Source organism: Oxyura jamaicensis, chromosome 2, assembly GCF_011077185.1.
Source record: "Oxyura jamaicensis isolate SHBP4307 breed ruddy duck chromosome 2, BPBGC_Ojam_1.0, whole genome shotgun sequence".
In the NCBI taxonomy this organism is placed as follows: domain Eukaryota; kingdom Metazoa; phylum Chordata; class Aves; order Anseriformes; family Anatidae; genus Oxyura; species Oxyura jamaicensis.
In genome coordinates this window covers 86,519,392-86,525,391 of record NC_048894.1, presented here as the reverse complement: position 1 = coordinate 86,525,391, position 6,000 = coordinate 86,519,392, and the positions used below count along the sequence as shown (strand labels likewise).

The 6,000-nt window shown below is 42.7% G+C and overlaps 1 protein-coding gene across 1 annotated transcript in view; it reads left to right on the top strand.

Moving 5' to 3' along the window:
- Positions 1-4,390: 4,390 nt before the first annotated feature.
- DDC (dopa decarboxylase) overlaps positions 4,391-6,000 on the top strand; it is a 70,696-nt gene continuing 69,086 nt past the window's right edge. The window contains exon 1 of the mRNA XM_035316463.1: positions 4,391-5,054. The gene's annotated coding sequence lies outside the window, so the exon portion shown is untranslated. The remainder of the gene's footprint in view (positions 5,055-6,000) is intronic.

Sequence of the window (6,000 nt, the reverse complement as noted above, 5' to 3'; positions counted from 1 at the left end):
TTCATTTTATATTGGAATTAATGTCTTCTGTTGGGTGTATCTCTGTACACAGCATATCTCTTGCCTTAATTCTGGGTCACTTGGGGTGAATTATCACATTAAACATTCTTTAAAAAGAGTTAGAAGGAAAACAGAATCCACGAAATACCTCTATCCCAGCTGCTCTGTCTTATGATTCCTACTAGGACAGTTTGTCCTGTATTTGAAGAAGGAGTTGTTCACCTCTTTTGCTTGAGGGAAATTATTTCGGATATTCTGCTGTGATAGTTACCATATTCATTTGGGAAACGTTGCTGGAATCAAATTAGGAAATAGAGCACTAGCATCTTTTGGCTTATGAAACACAACTATAACTCACTGCAAATCTGTGCTCTGGATAAAGCACTACGCTGGCATGATAGCTGCTGGATCAGGCCACTTAGTAGTACTTTTAGAAGGCAGTTACTCATTTGCTCCCATAAGCCTTGTATTTGAGTGGCCCATCAGCACCCGGGTGGAAAAGCACATCTGCACAAAATATGTTTTTGCTTAAACTCCTGCCACTCTGCTGGGAAGGAGTTTGGTGGTGGTTCTGCTTATTAGAGTAATAGATGGTTGGAAATGTTTCACTTGCTCGTTGGACACAATCTTTCCTGTTTCTGTTTTGCTAACCCATGGAAGCCAGCAAATGCATTCCACTTCAAGCGTTAGTCATGCTTTGGCTTCAGCATGCAGTGTGACTACACACGAGTTTGTATTGCACCGGGATGAGAGTTATATATTAGCAGTATGAAATTCATTCATCAGCACAAGAGTAGTTGTTTTGTTTTTCGATAGTCCCCAGATTTGCTCTATCTGGAGATGCATGTTAAAGCACGTAGAGCTAACTGTCCTGTTAGCAGCTAAAGAAGCTTACTTCGTCATTGAGTTGAACGAAGGGGAGCAATTGCCTACAGAAAGGTTTGAAGATGCCTATTCCTCGCTTAGCTAAAGGAAGCTGTGCTAACAGTGAAACCGTCCCCCTCTGTCATCATAAAAAGTCGGTATAATTCTAAAAAAAAAAAAAAAAAAAAGCATGGTCAATATGTGTTGCTGAGCCTGCCCATTGGCAGGGCAGCATCATCCGAGCATCTGCATTCTTGTCCAAACTGCCCACAGCTGTGGCAATTGCACAGTGATCCCTGCAGATCTGGCCTTCGATGTTCACAGCAGGTACCTGTGCTATCAGAGCGTTCACCAGTTCAAAATTAATCTGGGTCAGAAATGGGTACACCGTACGGATTTGAATTAGTTATTGTGCCTGATAGAAGGCTTGTGCTGGTTTTACATTAATTGCAGGACAACAGTGACACGATCAGACAATGTCTGCCCCCACAGGAAGCCTTCTAGCACGAAGTTCACCTGCCAAAATGCATTTGAACCTATGAGTAAATTTGAATCGGACTAGTGTTTTGCAGACTGTACCTGCAGCTCTTTCATCTTGATACACAGAATCCTAAGGCTGGGTTTGTTGTAACACCAAATGGCTGCTTCAGCCTGTACCTGCAAAACCAGATGAGAAAAATACCACCAGAGAAGCCATTTTCCTTCAAGACGAACTACAGACAACCGCCAGTTTATGTTGCTTTTAATTTAGGGATGCTTTAATCTGGTTTGTTGATGTTCACCTTGTATGTTGCATTGTGTCTCAGGCATTGATTGTCTAACATCCTGGGAAATTCTGCAACGATGACAGCAGATGGAGAAAAGAGATGTTTTCCTTGGAAATCTCCACATTGCCTTAATTTGGGTTGCTTCTGCATCTGAAATATCGTGTTTTCCTTCCTTAACTCTGAGCACAATTTAGTTAGGATTTGAAAACTTAATATAACCACAACTATGTCCAAGAGCTATATGATTTTCATTAGATATTATGATTAGTCACATCTGAGACTTCAAAATAAATTAGTTGGTATAGTCCTCACGTTGCAAGCTCTTAGCCTGAAGACATTCTGCTCTAATTGCTCATCATTTTGCACAGATACAAGCAGATGTTTTTACAAGGAAGATTGGTTTATCACAAGACACTAAGCTGTGCCTAACAGCGTCTTATGACACTTGTTGGTTACCCAGGTTGAATGCTTTGCTTTAATCAGGTGTTTTCCATCTGTTGGCTGCAGGGTTCTGGTGCCACAAGTGTTTAACAGGAAAGCAAAAGTATAAACACAGCTGCTAGCTCTGAGTCAAGGCACAGCCTGCATTTACGGACTCTAATGCTCAGGTCAGCTGCAGGCAGAAGTGTAGCTCTTCCTAAGAAAAACAGCTCTTAAGAGCTAAATAGGGAAGGGAAATGAAGTAGGAAGAAGAATCGCTCTTGGGCAGTATTGCCTGCTTCGTGGTTTGGTTGTGATGAGGAATGTAGTATTGTGGTGCCCCAGCACTGATCACCAATTCTGTAGAAAGTCAGTTTCCCTTCCTCTTCCCTCAGACTTGACTTATAAGTAAAGGCAGATTTTATCTGCCTTTTGAAACACTTTCTCTAGAGGTGAGAGATTTGCCGTTTGGGGTTATCAAACAAAAATACCTACCATTCTCCTAACAGTCTAACTGCCATCAAGGCTAAAGGAAGGTGAAAGTATGGTTCTACTGGCAAAAAATTTATAAGGTTAAAAGAGCTACGTGAAATACTGAAAATGTACAACTTCACTGCTTCACAAACAATGCTGGATACATCCTATTTAGAAGTATTTTAATTTAGTTAGACCTTTTCAGCATTCAGTTTCCTCCATTACACTTCTCTTTTCCACTGAATTTCTGCAAGATATTAGTGTGTCCCGTGTGACTCTTACACATGTAGCTTTTATGTTAGTGCAGTACTCTCAGAATCAGGTCCAAAGACAAAAAACAAATGGGGAAAGCAGTGAGGATTAGAGCTTCCTGAAAAATTGCCTAACAACAGTCATGGAGGAAAATAAGTTAATAATGACAGGATAGTTGGGTAGAAAAAATAATTTAATTTTCACTAAAGGGTATATGGTTTGTGAAAACAGCTGGCTAAGCAAGGAAGGAAAACACCGAAGGCTTAAAATGTTTGTCTCAAAATACTTGCAATGAATTGCCTGAACAAGTCTTTGATCTCCCTTTATAAAACAGCACCACAGAGAAGAAAAAAGAGTGTGACCAAGAAAGCATTGCATCCTCTTCCTATTATGCGCACCTTCACAAAGAGTATCCTAGAAGCTGCTGTCCTTGAAGAAGGGATAAGGGACCAGGAACTCCTGGGGGAGGAGCGGGAAGAAAGACTTAGGATGCAGTAGAAATGGAGGAGTTATAGGAAAAGCAAACAAGTTGGTCATAAGAACAATCAAATATACAAAGATGGTTCCGCAGACTAGAAAGCAGTGACTGATGGAAGTACAGTAGACTTCTGTAAAAACATAGCCAGAATGCAAAATACTTAATTACTTTCTTTTTCAATCAAAAGTCACAGGGCATCACCTAACGTGCAGGGGCCCAGTTTAGTAGATAAAAAATTCATCATTGACTGCCTGGATATTAAAAATAAATAATAATAATAATAATAATTTTTAAAAAGTAACACATGGTAAAAGTTCACCTGGGTTCATGAAGTGCTTATCACTATAAAAAGCTTCCACAAACTCACGGATGGATGTTAATGACAAAAATAGCATCTTTCAATCACTAAGTCCATGGGCCCCGTGTCACCAAGTACCAGCATACCAGGAGCAGTCATTAGTGGAAGAATCATTACCTGACGACCTATATTTGTACCTTTTTTTTTTTTTTTTTTTTTTTTTTTTTTTAAGGCAGGAGTGGGTATCCTAGAAGTTACTCAGTAATGGTTATTTCTGGGCTTTTTTGATCAGCTGCCGTGTAGCAGCACGTTGTGAAGGCCTCTCGCAACAGCAGCCTTCAGGATAAAATGCAGCTTTTCCTCCTGCTGTGTGGGAGCAAAGGAGAAAAAAAAAAAATAAAACAAAAATAAAAAATGAGGTGGCGGGGAGGGAGGGGTGCAACCTACTGAAGTCTGGGGTGCCTTTTCCTCACAAAGAGCTGCAGTGCAGGGGCAGGTCTGAGGCTGTCCCCAGCCATCCAGCACTTACACACGGAGGGAGAAGGGGGACAGCAGCTGCTCATGCTCGCTCTGGTTACGTCCCAAGATGTCTCTGGGGTTCCCACTCCTGAAGGTGCGCAGAGACAAATCTGAAAGGCTGGGGCAGGAGACGGCTCAGCAGACCCCAGCCACGCTCCCCGGCCCCAGGAAGCTTTTTAATGCCGAGGACTCGGGACTGAAACACAGGCCGTGAACTGAATCTTGCGATGCCAGAAAAAAAAATGAAACACTTTTCCCTCTACACCCCGTGCCCCTCCTGGGGCGGCGAGGCCGGGCCGGGCCGGCAGGCGGCGGGCTCGGCTCCCTCCGTGGGCGGCTGGGCTCCGGGCGGGGGTTCCCGTGGAGCCCGTGGCGCCGGGCTCTCACTGTTTTACGTTCAACATGGGGAGATTTGGGGTGTTTTGTTTTATGAAGGCAGCTGACAGTGGGCTGCCTCCCTCGGCAGCGCCTGCCGTGAAGCACGGGCAGAGCGGTGAGGCTCGGCCGCCAGCCTCCTGCAGGGGACGCGCTGCAAAATGGCGGCGCTGGCTGAGGGCGCGCTGGGGGCTCCTCATGAGGAGCGGGGGGCTTCACCTCGGGGCCCGCACAGCGCCCCTGCTTCTTGTCATGTTCGTACGTTTTCACTTGAGGCTCCCTGGGGAAATAAGTCACGTATTACACCCCAAATACCTGTGCACGGCAGCAAAATGCATTCAGCAGCCTTCCTTTTTTCCCTCCTTACTGAGAAAGAATGGTAAAGCTGATGAACGTTGTGCAACGCGTCTTAATGATTAACTACAAGTTCAGGATAAGCTCAATAGCAATGAAAACCAGGTAGTTACTGGCAAGGGCCGAGAAATTTTTAGGTACTGCGATTCCATAGCTGCTTGATGTGATCTTAATGCAACAAGAATATCAGGAAACTACTGAAAGTGCATGTTTCCAAAGAGGAGTCTGAAAAAGTACTGAGATCTCCAAAGAGGTAAGGATAAGCTTACTCATGTTAGAAAGTGAAGTCACCTCTGTACTTTCACCAAGTAATCCAATCTGACAAGTCAGCATAATTTGTTAAGTATTAAGCTAGTGAGTATTTAGAAATGCAGCATAATATACTCAAGTTAGACATTTCTGTTTTAATCAACATTGGTTTAAGCCAATTTTATTGAAATGGTCTAAAGTTCATAAAGTATTTGAAAATCAAAACTTTTGAATTTAAAGATTTTAAACAAAGCAGGTTTTAACTGCTGAAATGGACTCGAAGGCACTGCTTACGAAATGAAGCATTCTGGAGGGACAGCAGTGCTTTTGCATGGTGGCATCATATGTATTAAAGGAACTGAATCCCAGCTGAAAAGTTACATTAACCTGTGCAAATTTGCTCAGAAAAACAAATCTCTTTTGTTTGAAAATGCAGTTCTCCTGTTCCTAGAGCGTGGTTTTATTGTAATGTGTGAGATTGGACTTATCTTCGCGTAGAGGTCCTGTTTATGCCATGGGAAGTGGAGTTATCTCCATACACTGGCATCACACTTTCATGTGTGGCAAAATGTAGAACAGCAAATGTTACTTCAGCACTAGCAGGGCTCAGAGGAAGACGTTAATGAATTCAGAGGGATTTCAGTGGAAGAGGAAGGAGGAATAACATGTTTTTGTCAATGATACAAGGAAAAAAAATAACATACCACAATGAAAACTTGATGCAAAAGCAAGATTTTCAATACAACTAGGGTGTGTGCTGGAAGGTTTATTAAGAAGAGAGCATCCTGGAAATTTGATGTTCAAAGTACACACCTCACACCACTACTGTAAATTGAAAGTAAAATGAGGAAACTGAGATATCTGTTGTGAGGAGATTTACTGAGACCAGGGGGTAACCAGTGGATTTTTAGTTATGCAACTATGTCCTTTCTGCACACACAGCGTGGTAA